This window comes from Vipera berus (genome assembly GCF_964194415.1).
Source record: "Vipera berus genome assembly, chromosome: 12".
Taxonomy (NCBI): Eukaryota; Metazoa; Chordata; class Lepidosauria; order Squamata; family Viperidae; genus Vipera; species Vipera berus.
The window spans coordinates 11,059,920-11,079,788 of NC_138215.1; the positions used below are offsets into that span (position 1 = coordinate 11,059,920).

The window sequence follows — 19,869 nt, forward strand, 5'->3', positions numbered from 1 at the left end:
TGTAATGGACTTAAGGAAATGTGTGCCTAAACTAACCCTCTCTTTTGATGGGTGCTCCATCACTAGAGGTTTTTAAGAAGAGACTGGACAGACATTTATCTGGAATGGCACAGGATCTTTCGCTTCAGCAGGCGGTTGGACCAGAAGACCTCCAAGGTCCCTTTCTACCCTATTACTCTGTTATTCTATATTCTGGTCTATGATAGCAATTAAGATTTGAATTGAAAAGGATACTCCACTCTTATGACTTTCCTATTGCAGTTTATATTCACTCACCCAAGAATTGAGGCCTTTGAACTCTGGTGCTGAAGAAGACTCCTGCGAGTCCCTTGGGCTGCAAGGCGATCAAACCGGTCAGTCCTAGAGGAGATCAACCCTGACTGCTCTTTGGAAGGCCAGATCCTGAAGTTGAAACTCAAATACTTTGGCCACCTAATGAGAAGGAAGGACTCACTGGAGAAGAGCCTAATGCTGGGAAAGATTGAGGGCAAGAGAAGAAGGGGACGACAGAGAATGAGGTGGCTGGATGGAGTCACTAAAGCAGTAGGCGTGAGCTTAAATGGACTCCAGAAGATGGTAGAGGACAGGAAGGCCTGGAGGAATGGCAGCTAACAACAACAACAACAACAACAATTCACTCCTTGTGCCCTAGGTTTTTTAAAAATATTTCAATTATGATTCTTTTTACATTTTTAATAATGACTATACACACACACACATTCATTGTTTCACTTCATTGTTGTATCCCTCCCTGAGTAATTTTTTGAAAGATAGTTGGCCATATAAACGTGGGTCTATAAAAAAATAAATAAAACATTTCCTGCTGCCACTATCACCCCCTTTTATTGTATTATATTATTTTATTTGCTGACTAAATCAAAGACAAGTTAGTGAATGTATAGTTCATAGAGAATTACTCATCAAAAGGGGAAGAGAACTCGCTCTTATTCTGACCTTGACGGGCTACAAAGTGTGCATAGTCATTGGAAACTTCAATGAACAATGATTAAAGGTAAAGGTAAAGGTAAAGGTTCCCCCACACATGCGTGCTAGTCGTTTCCGACTCTAGGGGCCGGTGCTCATCTCCGTTTCATAGCCGAAGAGCCAGCGTTTGTCCGAGGACATCTCCGTGGTCATGTGGCCGGCATGACTAGACGCCAAAGGCGCACGGAACGCTGTTACCTTCCCACCGTAGTGGTCCCTATTTTTCTACTTGCATTTTTACGTGCTTTCGAACTGCTAGGTTGGCAGAAGCTGGGACGAGTAACAGGCGCTCACTCTGTTACGCGGCACTCGGGATTCGACCCGCCAAACTGCCGACCTTCTGATCGACAAGCTCAGCGTCCTAACCCACTGAGCCACCGTGTCCCAATGATTACGTAACGTCAATTCCACAGTTCTCATCCAGACACTCTCCTAGATTATGCAAGAATAAATATATATGGAAATATTTTGAACTTTTGGGGTAGAAAGCAAGAGGGGAAAGAAAGCAATCTATTACATTTTCAAAAGGCAGGATCTTACTGGCCTTGGATGCTCTGCTGATTCATTGCACAGTTGCCTCTGAATATATTTTTGGGTGAAAGATTTTTTTAAAAAAACAGAAAATGACCATCCGGGATTATATTCAGAACTCATTAACCAATGAGCTGTTTGCAGATTCATTCATTAAAGAAATGCAAAGAGCTTTAGGTTTAAAAAGAAAGCAAGAGAAAACAAAGCAGTAGATTTTCTCTGGAGGTGGGCTTGAAAGCTTAGTTCTTAAAACATCTATATATGGATTCCTGAATATGCCATGTTGTGTTAGATGATTAAATTCTTTTTTAGAAATAGAGAGATACAAAGATTTGATTTTATTTCTTTTTATTGGCTCCTCATAGATGTTCAAATGATGTTTGTGGTTCTTGCCTTTATTCAGATAAAACAACTTCTTATGACTAAAAAAATTAGAAAGATTCTGTGAGCTACCTAATAAAACTTAAGGATAGATGAGTGATGATGTGCCTATCATATATCCTACACCCGCACTTTATACATTTTAGGTAGGGACATTTAAGTTGCTACTCTGGGACTGTAATAAAAGCTACTTATTTATTTCATCCCACGGGATAATATTACTGCTGACACGTTCAATTCTACTCGGAATCTCTCTGCTACAAATGGCCAATGCAATGCGATTTGTGAATCCATAGAAGGGGGATAGATAGTAGCAATTCTATTTTTTTTTCCCATTCATATTTCTTCTGGTGCTTTGGAAAATATGTTGAGGGGCGGGGGCTGGGGCGTCAACCTATTTTCCAAAGCACCAGAAGGTAAGACAAGAAACAATGGATGGAAACTAACGAAGGAGAGGAGCAACCTGGAACTAAGAAGAAAATTTCCTGATAGTGAGGACAATTAAACAGTGGAACTGCTTGCCTCCAGAAGTTGTAGGGACTCCAGGTTTTTAAGAAGAAATTAGACAACCGTTTGTCTGAAATGGTATTGGATCTCCTGCTTGAGTTAGACTAGAAAATCTCCAAGGTCCCTTCCAACTCTGTTATTCTCATGGATTTCATATTTATAAGGGATCTTAGAAAAATTTACAAATTTCAATAAAGGAGAATATTTGTAGCTCAGGGTTGAAATGAGGGGTCCTTGGTTGATCTCCAAACTTAGTTGTTTTCTTGCAGACATTTCATTACATTTCACCAACAGTGCATTGATGATGTTATCCAGTTTGGGTAATGAAACATCTGCAAGAAAACAACCAAGCTCAGAGTCCACCAAGGACCCCTTTACAAATTTCACTTTGGGGGGGGGATAGATTCCTTCTTTTCTCTGTTACCTACCCATTTTTCTCGAGTCCAAATTACATCAGGTGTCGCCAACCTTTCTGGGTTGGTGGCCTGGTTGGAAAGGGAGGGGCAGGCATCTTTATGCACACATGCACACATACGCAAATGTGGCTGCATGCACATGCGCGCAAATGGGGCCGTGAACATGCGTGCTCCACAAATGGGGCTGCTAGCACCAGTGCACGGCTTGGCTAGCACTGGCAAGAGGCTCACAACTTATGGCTCGTGGCTCGTCTATGGCTGGCAAGAGGCTTGTGGCTCACTAGCACCAGCAAGAGGCGAGTGGCTTGTGGCTCAGCTAGCACCGGCGAGAAGCTCGCAGCTCAGTTGGTGCTGGTGAGAGGTTCACAGCTTGGCTCATGGCTCAGCTAGCACTGGCTCAACCGAGACCGCACATGTGCATATGCACATGCGCACAGGCCAGCCACTCACATGGCCCAGTGGCCAAGAGGCCACAGCCCGATAGTGGGCCACGATCCATAGGTTGGGGACCTCTGAATTACATGATTTGATTGAAAGGCTGTTGTATATGGTTTGCTAATTATTTATCCTTCGTGCATTCTGTTATGTGACTGAACCATTTCTATAGGCACAGGCAAAGCTTCATTTTATTTTGTTGCAGTGTTTCTGTGTTCGATGCTTCTGACAGAATCATTTCTTCTTCCCTGCCCCACCTCCCCAAGAATTTCAAGGAACTATTGCCAAGGGTATTATAAAACAAGGAGATATTTCCTTTTAGTATTGTATGCTCCTCTGCTGAATAAGTGAAGTGTGTGTATATGATTTTCTTTATTGATTTTCTATTTTGGAAGGAAAGCATTACATTAGCTGAAGAGCTGAGAACAGGAGAATACTAAATACATACCAGGTGCAATTCAGATCAACTTAATTATGTTCTACTTGAAACGGATGTTGCTCAGGTGTTTTTAACTGGGGAAGTATAGAGATTCCAGGGGGACTGGAAATTCGTGGGATAAACTATTGTTATTTGAAAGGCCAATGGACAATGGATGAAGACAATGGTAGAAACAAACAGGAGAACCGCTGCATGGTTGTCACTGTGTTTTCTTGAATTGTCGGGAAGAGAGTGAAATGCATTCCATATCTTGCTGTGTTCATTAAGCTTAGTGATTCCAGTAGCCAATTTCCCATAACATGTATGCAAAGGCTCGCCTTCAGAAGTTGTGGGTGCCCCAACACTGGAGGCTTTCAAGAAAAGATGGGACAGCCATTTGTCTGAAATGGTATAGGGTCTCCTGCCTGAGCAGGGGGTTGGACTAGATGACCTCCAAGGCCTCTTCCAGCTCTATTGTTCTGTTATTCTGCATAGATTGATTAGAATTAAGTATCTAGGTTGGGTTTGGCTTCCCCCCCCCCTTGGTTTTTGTATTGTGGCATGCTGTGCAGCGCCAAGACTGTAAACAGTTCATGACTCAATGCATTCCCCTAGAATATATATTAATTCATTTAATTAAGTATTAATTCATTTCCTTTCTAACACAAATAGACATGTATATATAAGCCCAAGAAGAGAAAATGTCAGCTGCAGCTAACTCTCAGCAAGATTAAATGAACAACAGTATGCATGCTTCAGGGACGCAGTGGCTCATTGGGTTAGGACGCTGAGCTTGTCGATCAGAAGGTCAGCAGTTTGGCGGGTCGAATCCCAAGTGCCCACGTAACACAGAGTGAGCGCCTGTTACTCGTCCCAGCTTCTGCCAACCTAGCAGTTCGAAAGCACGTAAAAATGCAAGTAGAAAAATAGGGACCACTACGGTGGGAAGGTAACAGCGTTCTGTGCGCCTTTGGCGTCTAGTCATGCCGGCCACATGACCATGGAGACGTCCTTGGACAAGCGCTGGTTCTTCGGCTTTGAAATGGAGATGAGCACCGGCCCCTAGAGTCGGAAATGACTAGCACACATGTGCGGGGGAACCTTTCACCAACCTTTTCCTTTATGCATGCTTGATCAATATCATCACCAAGTGAGGACATTCATATATGAATGGGACAACAGCAATAAAACAGCCTGGATAAAATCTCTGTTTCTCCCATAGCCAAACTAGAGTAAGAAGCCATGTTCCTTGTAGAGTTTTTTTTCCCCAAATTATTCCATGCAATTAATAGGTTTACAATAGTGGTGAACATCTGTAGTTTGGGTGTAGGATCAGGGTGAAGATTCGTTCTCCGAATCTTGTGGGTTGGTTTCCGAACATTTCATTGCCAGGCTAGGTAACATCTTCAGTGGAGTTTAGGGAATGTTAGGTGTTCTTCTGTTATATAAGGGCTTCATGTGGACAGAAAGTCTTGTGATGGTTTCACTGCACAGAGACCTTTTTGAACCTATCTCTCATCTAGTGAAGGAAGGTTCCCATTCTCGAGTTTTAAGTTTCCTCTCTTTGTTCAGGTGAGAAAGAACATTTCACTGTTGATCTTGATGTCCAGGGCACAAGAAAGATGCTGGCTGGCCTTAGAAGTAAGGTAAAAGGTAAAGGTTCCCCTGCACATGTGTGCTAGTCGTTTCCAACTCTAGGGGCCAGTGCTCATCTCCGTTTCAAAGCCAAAGAGCCAGCGCTTGTCCGAGGACATCTCCGTGGTCATGTGGCTAGCATGACTATTTTACTCGTCCCTATTTTTCTACTTGCATTTTTACGTGCTTTCGAACTGCTAGGTTGGCAGAAGCTGGGACGAGTAACAGGCGCTCACTCTGTTACACGGCACTCGGGATTCGACCCGCCAAACTGCCAACCATCTGATCAACAAGCTCAGTGTCTTAACCCACTGAGCCACCGTGTCCCTGGCCTTAGAAGTACCTTCCAATAATTTAATGTCAAGAACATTATTAGCCATCCAGAGTCTTTTGCGTAGGTGGCTATAATACATCTAATAAAATATCATAGTCACTATAAAAAGAATAGAATAGAATAGAATAGAATAGAATAGAATAGAATAGAATAGAATAGAATAGAATAGAATAGAATAGAATAGAATAGAATAGAATAGAATAGAATAGAATAGAATAGAATAGAATATTGGCCAAGTGTGGTTGGACACACAAACAATTTGTCTCCGGTGCATAAGCTCCTAGTGTACATACAAGTAATAGTAATAATCATGATCATACACAACATGAAAATACATTCATCATAAATTGCGAAATACAACACTTCATCATAAATCATATGATGCAACACTTAGTGATACTCATAGAGTACTAGCTAAGCAAACAACATAAATATTACTAGGGTACAAGAAAAACCCAATATAAATTGTAAGATACAAGCAGCAAAATTGTAGTCATAAGAAGATAAGGATAGGTAATAGGAAAGATGAGGAATATCATAGTAATACAGCTTTACTAAATGTTTTGACTGTTGTAGGAATTAGTTGTTAAGAAGAGTGATTGCATGGGGGGGGGAAACTGTCCTGATGTCTAGTCTTTCTGGTGTGCAATGCCCTATAACAATGATGATGGTGATGGTGATGGTGATGATGATGATGATGATGATGATGATGATGATGAGTCAAAGAACAAATCCTAAGGGAATTACATTTGTGCCACGATCCTGTTCCAAGTCCTAATTTAAACTCCTGTCCTTTTTTATCTTTCCAAGGAACCATTGCAAGTCTTTCCAAAGCCCCTAAGCATAAGGTAATCAGACTGTATTATACCTTATTTGTTTGTTTCCTAACAAGAATGCAAGTGAGCAAACTGGAAATCAAATGGGACTGATGTAGTAGTAGGTAGTAAGAGTCTCAGTCTCATTCTAATTAGCATTAGAATGAATGCTAATAATTGTATAATGAAGACAGGAGACGGGGACTGAAATAAAGCTGTTTAACCAATGTTATTCTTGACTCCTATGCAATTTTTTTTCTGTTTTGATGGATGCAGAAAGAAGCTACAATCCATTTACATCATTATCTGTAGGGAATTCTCAATGAACCAGTGGTCTTCTAACTAGGCATGCATAGCGGGGGAAAAACCCACCTAATACTGTCAGTATTGCAAAGCCATTTTTTAATAATAATAATAATAATAATAATAATAATAATAATAATAATAATAATAATAATAATAATAATAATAACAACAACAACTTACTGACTCAAAATGTATACAATTAATTGATCTTTCCATCTAGTTAAAATTTATTCCTGAATATTCTGTTGCTTCTACATCATGTGACCTCTACTATTGCAGAGATGACATATGACACAAAGATGATGCATACATTCAATCAATCTTGTAGCTACCAAGATTGTTGGCCAAGCAGGGACAAGAATAGCTGGGGAAATGATTGAAGCCTGGGAAACGGGCCCCTTGTCTATCAACAGGAGTGCTGATTTACACCAGATTGTCAAGTACTTAGGAGCTGAGGGCTTAGCAGCACAAGGAAGCAAAGGCTAACCACTTAATAGCTGGCCATCAACACCCCACTCAACAACTAAAAAGCCACACACAACCAGGCACCACATAAATACTACACATAGAATAACTGTAAGCACATATCATGGTAGAGAAAAGTTTCCTGATGATGGGGTTCAGCATGAATCTGAAAGCTTGGAAGAGTAAACTTCTCGTCCAGGTCAATTTGAACATCTACTTATGTCTTCATGCATCCTCTTGTATTCATCCATCCATCCATCCATCTCATCAAAGATCTAGGGAAGCAGCTGAAAGACCCACATTCATGTCTCTAGTTAACCAATATGTTCATTAATAACTTTTGAAAAGTAGTAAGAATAAAATGAGAAGAGGAGCAGCAACGTTCCTCCAAGAACCTGCCTGGTGGTCCAGAAGGATGTCACAGATGATCTCAGGGAATGCCACTGATGGGTCCAGCAGAACCCATAAATCCTTGATGACATCCTGACATCCTAATTAAAGCTGTCCCCAAACTAAATAAAATAGGAAATAGTCTGTGTCCTTGTGCTACACCTAATGGCTTTTTCAAGAATGTGATAGTTTTGACAACTACATAGCTGTTTTTCAAGTTTTCATGTTTTTCAAACTTTCAGGATCTAATCAAAGTTTCTGCAGTATGATGAACTACCCTTGAAGATTCTAAAACTGTTGGCACTATACTTTCTCTTAATGAGGCATGTTCAACCTCCATTATCCAATAAGTTACATTCCTCCATCTGGTTTAATCAGCCTCAAGGGACAGAGGTCAAGTACACATACAATAAAACTCACCAAGAATCCTTTTCTTATCGCCAAACACCACACAGTGACTGGATTCAGAGAAACAAAAGAGCAAAACCATTTTAGGGTCAAACCAGCAAGGAAAGATGACTTTACCTCTAAATGGATCCAAACCATTTTCTTTGCAAAATGCCTGGTTAACAAACTGTCCATGGAGGGAACAGAAAATGATGTAATGCATGCATTATAGGCAGAAAGTCCCAGGTATAAATTTAAAAGAAGTGCATGGCAGGTATATTTCATGGGAAAGTGCCACAATCTGCCCAAAGGCAGCAAAGTTAACCACAGCAACTGTGAAGAGCTGATATTCCTAGTCCCTCATTAGGGGAGACTCTAAGGGTTAACATATTTGGGGCGGGAGTTTTGTGGGGGGAAAAAATTGCATATCTTCTAAAGAGAAGAAAATGAAGTGCTGCTATAAAATGAAGCATCTCTTATAGAAAGTTACTTTGATCAGAGTATTGATTAAATTAGATTGCCTAAGGCACAAAAAGTTGTACATTTATAAAAGCATAGCCTAAAAGGTGAGTTGTGTACACTGCATTAAAATTATGAATCCTGTTTGAAAGATATATTGAAAATAAGAGACACATAAGAGCGGTGGATTTTTTTATTATTATTATTTTAAAGGAGTCCTTTTATGTTGAAGGATTTCTTTGTTTCACCAAGACTTTGAGCAAAGCAGCTCTTCAAAGCTGGTTTGCAGGACAACAAACCCTGCTTCTAAAAATGAAGTCCTCACACCACTTTACTGAATGGTTGCTTAGTGGCTCCATCCTTTAGATGGAAGAAGACTGTGCGCATATGCCAAAATGTGTTCTGGCTGAAATGAAGGCAAAATATATGTGTCCAAGGACAATGTTGCAGGATCCAGTCTGGCACCAGAGATTTAGTCTCCTGAGCTTTCACACTTGTGCTTCAGCTTTGGGCTATTCAATGCATCATATTTATGTGGTGCCTGGCTGGGTGTAGCTTCCTATTGGTTGATTGGCGTGTTGATGTCTGGCTACTGGCTGTTGTTTCCTTGTGTTGCCAAGTCCTCAGTTCCTAAGTACCTGATAAGCTGGTGGTAAATCAGCTCTCCTTTTGACTGACAAGGGGCCTGTTGCCAGACTTCAATCATTTCCCTGGCTATTTTTGTATCTGCTCGGCCAACATTCTTAGTTGCTGTGAGATTAAATGTTTGTCCTTGCTCATTACAATATGAGGCGACCAACGAGTTCAGGTCTCCTCTGACTGCTCCCTTGTGTTCCTTGTAATGTGGTGGCAAGCTTCCTCCCTGTCTGTCCTACATAGTCAAAGGGCAAAGCATGCAGAGATGTCTTGTAGCTATTAGAAAAAATAGAAATTTTGGTCTGGTGCTTACATTTAGGTGAACCAAATTGTGTTCCTTCCATTTTGTGAATGGGGTGAAGGGGAAAATTCCTTGTGCAGGTCTAGAAAAATAAGAATGAAGAGCACATCAGCATGAAGACTAACATCTTAAACATCACACCAAATGACAGAATTACAGAATTGGAAGGGATCTTGGAGGTCTTCTAGTCCCTCTGTTTAAGGCAGGAGACTGTGTAATCTCTTTTTAAAAAATCTCCAGTGATGAAGCATCAACAATTTCTGGAGGCAAATCTTTCCACTGATTGATTGTCCTCACTGTCAGGAAATTCCTCCTTAGTTCTAGCTTGGGTCTCTCCTTGATAACCTTCCATCCTAAATTTCCACCCCAAGACCCATTGACTGCTTCTCATTTAGAATCTGCTACTTTTTACTTTTTCCTATTATGGTGGCTTTTTTCTTCCTGGTTTTCAGGATGACATAAGTCCTTCAAGACCTTCCATCCTTCTCTGATGTCCCTTAATTCAATTAATATAGTGTGATTAGATAAGGAAAAGTACAGGTCCTGCTGAGGAAAGAACTTCTGTGATAAATGTTTTACCTTCTCTTCTCCTTTCTTCTCTCCTACCCACTTTCTTTCCTGATGAAATATGCCTTCCTGCTCATGCAGAAGTTGCTATAAATGAAAATTCTGTCACCAGTGCTCTTAAAATCCTGTTTCTAGAAGCTTTCTCATTCTAAGGAAAAAATGCCCGGAGCCAAGCTTCCTAGTTTTATCAAGTGGTTTTCCCCTGTTTTATGAGCTAGGATTTCCAGAGTAATAAGGATGTTTCAAGAACTGATGAAGTATTAGAACGATGGACTTTGACACCTCATACGGACTGATAAATTGAGAGGAATCAGGCCCCTTATGAGCATATGGAGATTTCTGCTAAATCAGATCATTTGATATCAGCAAATTGTTTATTGTTTATTTATTTATTTATTTAATTTGTATACCGCCCTTCTCCCGAAGGACTCAGGGCGGTTTCCCACCAGACCAGTCAGATATCTCAAAAAAGCTAATAGATAGAATACAAAGTCCTTATAACACTTTCACGATTGTTTCTGACTATCAATAATCGCGGTGGGTTGGGTTGGGGTGTTGTAGTCTTCCAACCTATAGATTGGAGAAAAGCCCTCATAGCTAACGGCCATTACTCCGAGGGCCCTTTATGAAGTTTTCTATGGATTCAGTTTGCACATTTCCCCCCCCCCCCCAGACTTTATCAGTTCAGGAAATGCAGGCAGCAGAGTAAAAGATAACTTTGCAATCAACTTATATTGGCTGGAAATAAAACAGAAAGCTTCATTTTATTTCTTTTTATCTTTTGGGTTGTTGTTTTTTGCACATTTATCTTCCCTCTTTTCTCTCTCTTTGTTTCCTTTATTCTGTGTTACTTTGCGTTAGTTTTTTTATGCACTCTTTAAAACATTATATGTATTGTTTGTATTTAAATTTTTAAAATTTTAAAATATTTAAAATTCCCTTCTCACCGCTATGGGAGGTATGTGTCTTCCTCAAGCTCAGGTTGTCTACTAGACATCTGGGCTTTCAAGGGTTCTGCATAGGATCTTAGCTGTTCCTAGCACTGTACTTTTCTGGACAGAGAGTTCTGACGTTATCCCTGGGATCTGTTGGAGCCCCCCTGCCATCTTAGGAGTCAGAGATACACTGTTGTAATAGCATTCTATCAATTCCAGCTTCTCCTGTCTCATCCATTAATAGTTTGTTCCAGTAGCCCACTTATCATCAGATTGCCCTGGTTTCTCAATATCTGACACAAACCTTATTAATCCAGGCAACATCCAAGCCAGCATGATTCTCCTAATTCATGTAATTCTCATATTTTCAGGTAGGCAGATAAAAGAACCCCCTGATGGTAAGGTAAGCAGTGCTTTTTTTTGTCATAGAACGCACCAGAACGGAGATCCGGCACCATTTTTTGATGGATATTTCCAAGTTTTAAAAGTAACTTTTGAAAATTTGATCTTGGTCCACGTGGATTTGAATCGCCCTGTCGAGCATAACATGTTGGCGGCAAAATCATTAAAACAGTGCATGCGGGCTGTTTGTGTGTCGGGTCTGATCCATGCATACTTCGTCTGCGCTGGTTGTGATGGCGTTGCCATATATTGGTGCTTTGACCTTTGCTTATAGAGATATATTTTTATGTGCAAAGAATCCTTGATGTGTGTTACTTTTCCATTTCTGAATACCTTGTGCAAATTGACTTTCACATGGATGGGCTGCCAGTTTGGTAGATGCCCCAACACGATGAGTTGAGATTTTATCTTTTCACAAAATGACTGCCCCTGTAAATAATTAAATAAAGGGAGTGGCACAATAGCTATGCATCTTTGTGCATGTGTGCCTATGTAAGGATATGTAAAGGTGCTCCTGTGGATTTTACTCAGCTAGTTGTTGCCAACTGTAGAGGATGGTGCTCCTCTCAATTTCAAGGCCATTGTCTGTCCAAAAACATTTCCATGGTCATGTGGCCAGCATGCTGTCATGGAGCACTGTTACCTTCCCAGGAAGTGGTACCTATTTGCCTACTTGCATTTGCATGCTTTCAAACCACCCCAAACCACCCCCCCAAACCACCCCAGTGATGCCCTCGACGTGATGTCCCGGTGCCTGGAGGCGGTCCGGGTCTGGATGGGGAGGAACAGGCTTCGTCTCAACCCTGACAAGACGGAGTGGTACCGGCATCTCAGGATATTCAGGATATCCCACCCCTCATTATGGGGGGTGAGTCTTTATCTCCTGTAGATAGGGCTCGCAACTTGGGAGTCCTCCTAGACTCACAACTCTCCTTAGAAGATCATATTGTAGCTGTGACTAGGGGGGCGTTCGCCCAGGTTCGCCTGGTGCGCCAGTTGCGGCCCTATCTAGACCGGGATGCCTTGCGCACGGTCACTCATGCGCTCGTGACCTCTCGTCTTGATTACTGCAACGCTCTCTACATGGGGCTACCCTTGAAGACCACTCGGAGGCTCCAACTGGTACAGAATGCAGCCGCGAGAGTTGTATTGGGAGTCTCCCGATACTCCCGTGTTACACCTCTGCTCCGCGAGCTGCATTGGTTACCAGTTGTCTTCCGGGTGAGGTTCAAGGTGTTGGTAATGACCTACAAAGCCCTCCATGGCATGGGTCCAGAATACCTTGGGGAGCACCTGCAGCCGGCGTCAACTTCCCTCCGCCCAGTACGCTCCCACAGAGAGGGCCTCCTCAGGGTGCCGCCGGTCAAAGAATGCCGACTGGTTGCCCCCAGGGGGAGAGCGTTCTCTGTGGGTGCACCGGATTTATGGAACCATCTTCCGGTTGAGCTCCGGATGGCGCCCGATCTCCGCTCCTTCCGGCGCGACCTTAAAACCTATCTCTTTAAACAAGCTGGCCTGGCCTGATGGGACGGGGTGGGATTTTTATTAACGACTTCAATTTTAAATTTGTATTATCTCTGGGCATTGTTTAATTATGTTTTAATAATCTAATTTTAACTTTTGTATCTAATTTTTATGTATTGCCCTGTTCACCGCCCTGAGTCTCTTGAGAGAAGGGCGGTATATAAATTAAATTAATAAATAAATAAATAAATAAACTGCTAGGTAGGCAAGAGCTAGGTCGAGGACAGGAGCTTACCCTGTCACATGACGCTTGGGTCTTGAACCTGGGCTGCTGGCTTTCCAGTCAACAAGCCCAGCGTCTGAACCACTGAGCCACTATGCCGCCCCACATACAAACACACACATATAAAGGGACGTGGTGGCTCAGTGGGTTAGGACACTGAGCTTGTCGATCAGAAGGTTGGCAGTTTGGCGGGTCGAATCCCGAGTGCCGCGTAGCAGAGTGAGTACCTGTTACTCGTCCCAGCTTCTGCTAACCTAGCAGTTCGAAAGCACGTAAAAAATGCAAGTAGAAAAATAGGGACCACTACGGTGGGAAGGTAACAGCGTTCCGTGCGCCTTTGGCGTCTAGTCATGCCGGCCACATGACCACGGAGACGTCCTCGGACAAGCGCTGGCTCTTCGGCTTTGAAACGGAGATGAGCACCGGGCCCTAGAGTCGGAAACGACTAGCACGCACGTGCGGGGGAACCTTTACCTTATGTGAGTATATGTATGTATATACATGTGTGTGTGTACCTTTATAAGTTAGGATAATGTGATTAAAAATACTCTCAAGTAAGGTAAGAAACATTGAAGAAAGAAGAAATCTTTCCCCATAAGTAGTCATTTAGTATAAAGTGAGTGGACAAGGGAGATAAACAAAAAAACAAAAAAAAAACAAGAGAACGGTGAGGATCGCAAATGTCTTGAGTCTGGATTGCCTTGAGTTGCTCTTCCATCTAAGTGGCCTATGGACAAACAAAGTGTGATGTCCTGCCTGTCCACATCATCCCTGCTGGTAAATTGCCCCTATCCCCCCACTCTGTTCTTGACTTAATCATGGGCATTTTAAAGAAGATTTGGAGAGTTCTGTACAGATAAAATAAGCAAGTCGAAATCACCCTGGTGGGCCCACTGAGATAACAACAGCTCTTGAAAACCCAGAGGGAGACCACAAGACGGCGATTCAAGCCTAGAAGCACCGGAGGAAAGACTTGCATAACACAGCATGTTGGAATCTTAGAACAGCTCGTCCAAGCTGCAGGGAGCAAATAGTTTTATTTTAAGGCTATGTGAAAGGCCACAGGAGGGGTGTGTTGCAATACATTCTTGGGCTTTTCACAATAAGCCATTTGCTAGATTGTGTACAGAAAGGCTGCAATCCTGCTCCTTTACAGTCATTAGGTACAAGGAAAGCTAAAAGGAATCAACCACAGCCTTTCCTCTCTCCCCACCTTTGTGTCTCCTAGAACATTAGCTGAGTTCAAAAGAACAACGGTTGGGTGCATCATTACCAGCTGGTGAAAGGGTAAAAGAGGACAAACACTTATGTTCCCCTATCCAGTGAAATAACACGTTGAGAAAAATAGCAATCTAAAAACTAGCCTCCCAAAGTGTCGGATCATTTTTAAAGGCGGGCCGCATGAATACTGTAAGAGAAAAGGGGAAGGAGCTGCATTGTATAGCTACGCACAATAACAGCTCGTACATTCTAGCAAATGGGACTGATGGGACAGCAGAGAGAGCATCCAGGTTAAGCTTAGTGGAGGAATGAGGTCCACCTTGGGAAGAGGTTCCAAAAAACTCTTTCAAAGTTGTGTGATGCAAAGCTTTAATTATTCCAGCAACTGCTGGGAGACAAACTCTGACAGGCACAGTCCTTCCTGAAAACACCAGATTTCTTTTGTTATCCTTTTTGCTTCATAGGTGTAGAAGACTCTTGACTAAGATTTAGCTGAGAAAGTAGAAGTAGCAGGACTGTTGGAGAAAAGGGGGAGTGTAATGCTGAAGTTATTGGTCTTAAGAGAAACTAAAGCTGAATATGGTAGAATAGAATAGAATGGAATGGAATGGAATGGAATGGAATGGAATGGAATGGAATGGAATGGAATAGAATAGAATAGAATAGAATAGAATAGAATAGAATAGAATAGAATAGAATAGAATAGAATAGAATAGAATAGAATAGAATGGAATGGAATGGAATGGAATGGAATGGAATGGAATGGAATGGAATGGAATGGAATGGAATGGGACAGATTATAGAATAGAATAGAATAGAATAGAATAGAATAGAATAGAATAGAATAGAATAGAATAGAATAGAATAGAATAGAATAGAATAGAATAGAATAGAATAGAATGGAATAGAATGGAATGGAATGGAATGGAATGGAATGGAATGGAATAGGACAGATTATAGAATAGAATAGAATAGAATAGAATAGAATAGAATGGAATAGAATGGAATGGAATGGAATGGAATGGAATGGAATGGAATGGAATGGAACGGAGTGGAGTGGAATGGAATATCTTTATTGTCATTGCGTAACTCACAACAAAATTAAGTGCTGTCCACAGTGCACACTACACTCAAGTAAAAACCACAAATAAGAACATACATTGTATACACACATCCTTCACATTCTATTCACCACTGCACTGCCCGTAATATTGCACTGCAATGTTGCACTATACAGTGGTATTTAATATGGTTACAGCTCTGGGAATAAAAACAAACAAACTATTTTTCAGCCTATTTGTTGAACATGTATGCTAGATTCTTTTAGATGTACATTTTGTGGAAAAGCAATTTTAGATGAATGAGAAGTATTTTTAGCTGTTCTTAGGGAAAAGAGGGTTCCAAAGGGACAATTGCAAACAATCCCAATGAGTAAAAAAAAAAATATGGAGAAGAAGAGAAGAACTCAATATAGCTGCCCAACAAACATAATAATTCTTGGAGGCTGCCTGGACAAATCTCTGAAGTGTTCTTGGCAAGGTTTTCCAAAAGGGATTGCCTCTGTCATCTTCCTAGGATTGAGAAAAGGTAACTGGCCCCAAATCATCCTAAGGCAACACTAGAACTCACATTCTCCTGGTTTCTAGTCTGACACCTTCAACACTACACCAAACTGTCATGAGTCTCTCTCTCTCTCTCTCTCTCTCTCTCTCTCTCTCTCTCTCTCTCTCTCTCTCTCTCTCTCTCTCTCTCTCTCTCTCTCTCTCTCTCTCTCTCTCTCTCTCTCTCTCTCTCTCTCTCTCTCTCTCTCTCTCTCTCTCTCTCTCTCTCTTTCTCTCTCTCTCTCTCTCTCTCTCTTTCTCTCTCTCTCTCTGTAGGGGGGGTATGTGCGTGCTTGCGCTTGCATTTTTTTTAAAAAAGAAGGTATCATTAAAAGGATCAAACCAATTGATATTCATATATTATTGTATTCTGTTCTAGATAACTATTTAAATTGTCAGTTAAGATAACCAAGAAGAAATGAATCTGGCATGAAATGCCAGTGAATCTTCATGTAGAACAGGGGTGTCAAACTGCCGGCCCGCGGGCCGGAGCGTCAGGGAGAAACCGCGCCTATCCCATTTTCGGCAATGGGAAAAAGTTCCAATACATCGCATGACGTCATATGACGTCGCGGGTTTGACATGCCTGATGTAGAAAAATTGGCTGCATTAAATATTTTTAAGTTAATGACCAAGAAAGTTAAGTTAATGACCAACATATCAACCAGGAAAAAGTTGGGTAAATTACAAGAATATTTGTGAAAATCACAGTATATATAAACCAGTAATTTAATTGTTCTGGCTTGGTAGAACACCTGAGTCTTGTTGTGATAGCTTGATGTGTGTGTCAGGATTGTGAGTCAGCTGTGTGATGTGGCAGCAAAAAAGTGCACTAGTATTTTTCTGGTATGTGATATCACACTTAATTTAATGACCATCTGGACAGCTCCATTCTCTTGTTCTCATTATTCAAGTTCCTCTGAGCATTGTGATGCTTGAATGGTTTCTCTGCCTTGTGTAGAAGAACAGAAAAAGATAAAGAGCAACTAAAGGTCAGAAGTATGTAGAAGAATAGAAGGTTGAATTCCTAAAGGATCTGTAATAGCAAGGAAGGTTAATTCTTCCAGAACTGGAGTGGCTTTTAATGCCAGATGTAGGTGGCAACTTAAATAAACACAGTTCAGTTTACAAACTTTAAACAGCAGGATTATCTTGAGTGTTTAGAAGGAGAATTCATTGGTACCACAAACGTTTTGCATAACACAAGATGCTCAATCCTTTCCCTGTCACCCTCAGTTAAAGAGCTCAATTAAAAGCTCCTAGAAAGTTGAAAGTGGCCAAAGTGGACAACATAACATGCCAAGGGTGGAAACTGGGTTCAAGACCTTCTCTTTCCAATTGCTTAGTGTGCTGCTTACAGTTGACCCTCTGGTCCAGCACTCATGCTTTCCAATAAATCTTTGACCTTGATTGAGTTTTTGCAGATATGTCTTGCTTAGCACACAGCTTTAGCTACAGATTGTGCCCTTGAAAGCTTCCTGCTTGGTGAAGACCTCTCCTTGAAAGTTCCTAATTGTTTTGAGCTAGTTTATCCCAGGCTCTGTCCATAAGCCTCCCTAGTAACGCCAAAGGTGAATTCAGTTTCCATTTATCTCTCCTACACATCAAAGAAAATGGTGCCCCTCAGAGGAAATCTTCCTGCCTTATAACCCATCTCATTCTATTTTCCACTGGGCTGATTTGCCATGTAATGAAAACTTTGTGTCCTGGCATTTAAAATATACTCTGACAATTGCTGCAAAACATCCCTGGGGGAGAATGGAGGCAAGGCCATGCAGCCAGCCACTAAAAAGATTAGTTTATTGCCACCTGGCAGACTACAGATCTGGCTTCAGATGTGTGAAGACAAATCCTTTTCAAATGCATAGGCAATGTTCTTTTTTTTTTTTTTTTGCAGTAAACATTGATACTCATTATTTCCAGGCACCCACAGCTTTTTTTCCCCCTTCTCTGCAAAGGAATGTTCTGAAATGAATTTTAACTAGCTGGAGTTTTATTGTATACTGACAATATTACCAATTGTAATATTTTATCTTGCTTTGTTTTTATTTTTTTTAATGTGTTTGTGTTTGCAGTTCCAGTCGGTGACCTTAGGAAAAATATTCATTCGTTCCTTCTTTGCCAAATGGATGAGGATAAAAATTCAGTTAGCTGCAAAACTGGATATAGACCTTTCTGGAGAATTCTACTATGTAAGGTAGGAGTCCATTAAGAGATTCAAAGGGCTTTTGGAAGTAGCTCTGTTTTATGTTGATATTTCTATCTGGAGGGAGACCAGAGAAATGGAGTTACATCATCACATTGGTCTAGCATTGAAAAGCCTCAAAACTCTACTTTTTTCCCCCTTATCCAAAATGGAACATCTTTTTGAAAATGAATCCTTTAACCTTTATGAGAAAATGAAGAAAATTAAGGAGCATAGAATTGTGCTCCTTTAAAATCTGTTTTAAAATGCCTCTGACTTTTTAGTTTGAGCCCCACTGTGATGAAATATGCAATAATAGTTCTATGCTGGGGAACACCAATGCATAACAGAGGGGATGATTTAAAGGAACCATGATCATGTGGTTCTTTTAAATTTTGTGGTGTAAATGATTATTGCAGGCTAAAGTAATATTAGGAGATTAAGGGCACTGATTTTTCCACAAATCAGTCCATCATCTGTTTAGATAGGAACACTATGTAGATGCACAATCGTTCAGACGAGAGACTGGAAGACAAACAGGTAGAATGAAAAGTAAGTAAGAAAAGAAAGGTGATAAGTTAGCAGTGTTCCAGTAATGGGCTGCCACAAAGAAGAGGGGGTCAACCTATTCTCCAAAGCACCCAAAGGCAGGACAAGAAGCATAGGATGGAAAGTAGTCAAGGAAATAACCAACCTAGAACTAAGGAGAAATGTCCTGACAGTTGAAACAGTTAATCAGTGCAGCAGCTTTCCTCCAGAACTTGTAGGTGCTCCATCACTGAGGCTTTTAAGAAGAGATTGGGCAACTATTTGTCTGAAATGGCATAGGGTCTCCTGCTTGAGCAGGGAATTGGACTAAAAAAACCTCCAAGGTTCTTTTCAACTCTGTTGTATTGTTAGAACTAAAATGGTCCTCAATGTCTAAGATCTCTCCACCATCACTTTAAGATGCTATACATGGGGTAGGGGGGTGAGTGGGTAGACCAATGGAATGATAAAAAAACTAACTCGAAAAGATGAGCCTAGCTGAAGAAGTATCAAGCCTTTAGCAAATTTATTCATAAAGTTGTTATACAAGCCCACTCTTGCATTTAACAATTTATGAATTTGTAATAAACACATTATCCTACATCAGAGGATGGGCACCAGGGACCGGTTCCATGGAGAGAGGTTTTTCCACAGACCGGAGGGTGCGTGGTTTTGTGTACCCCTGCATCCCACAGATGGGGCTTTGCTTGTTTGTGCAGGCCAGTTGCTGGCATGCCGCAGCCCGGTACTGGTCCACAGACCAGGGGTTAGGGACCCCTGTCCTACATAACAAAATCCAGAATCTTAAGGTGATTAATTCCTCGTCTCAGTTGATTAAATAGAAGAAATTGGTGTGTGTGTGTGTGTATACACACACACACACACACACACACATATATATGTATGTGTGTGTGTGTGTGTGTGTGTGTGTGTGATATGTTAACTCTTAGATTACCTTGCTAGGCCCCAAACATGGGGCAAATCTTTATTTCCTGTTTTCAGCCTTATCTCAAAGGCCATCGAACAGGCTGTAGTCACACCGGACAGTTCATATAATTGTGTAAAAAGGCTTGCAAAAAGGCTAACAAAGCGAGAGAGAACCTGTGGCTCAAGAAGTAAAAACACTGCCTAACGTGCAAGCAGCCCAGGTTCGAATCTCAGAAGGGTATGACTGACTGATGAGGACTAATGAGTCCGAAATGCATATCAGCCTCCCTAAATTCTTTGTTAGTAATTTATACACACACACACACACACACAGATATATATATATATATATATAT

General features: G+C 41.2%; 1 long non-coding RNA gene across 1 annotated transcript in view; it reads left to right on the plus strand.

Moving 5' to 3' along the window:
* Positions 1–17,962, plus strand: part of LOC308673763 — a 42,690-nt gene extending 24,728 nt beyond the window's left edge. Inside the window, exon 3 of the long non-coding RNA XR_014027734.1 lies at positions 17,949–17,962. This is a non-coding gene — a long non-coding RNA (uncharacterized lncRNA). The remainder of the gene's footprint in view (positions 1–17,948) is intronic.
* Positions 17,963–19,869: the final 1,907 nt, after the last annotated feature.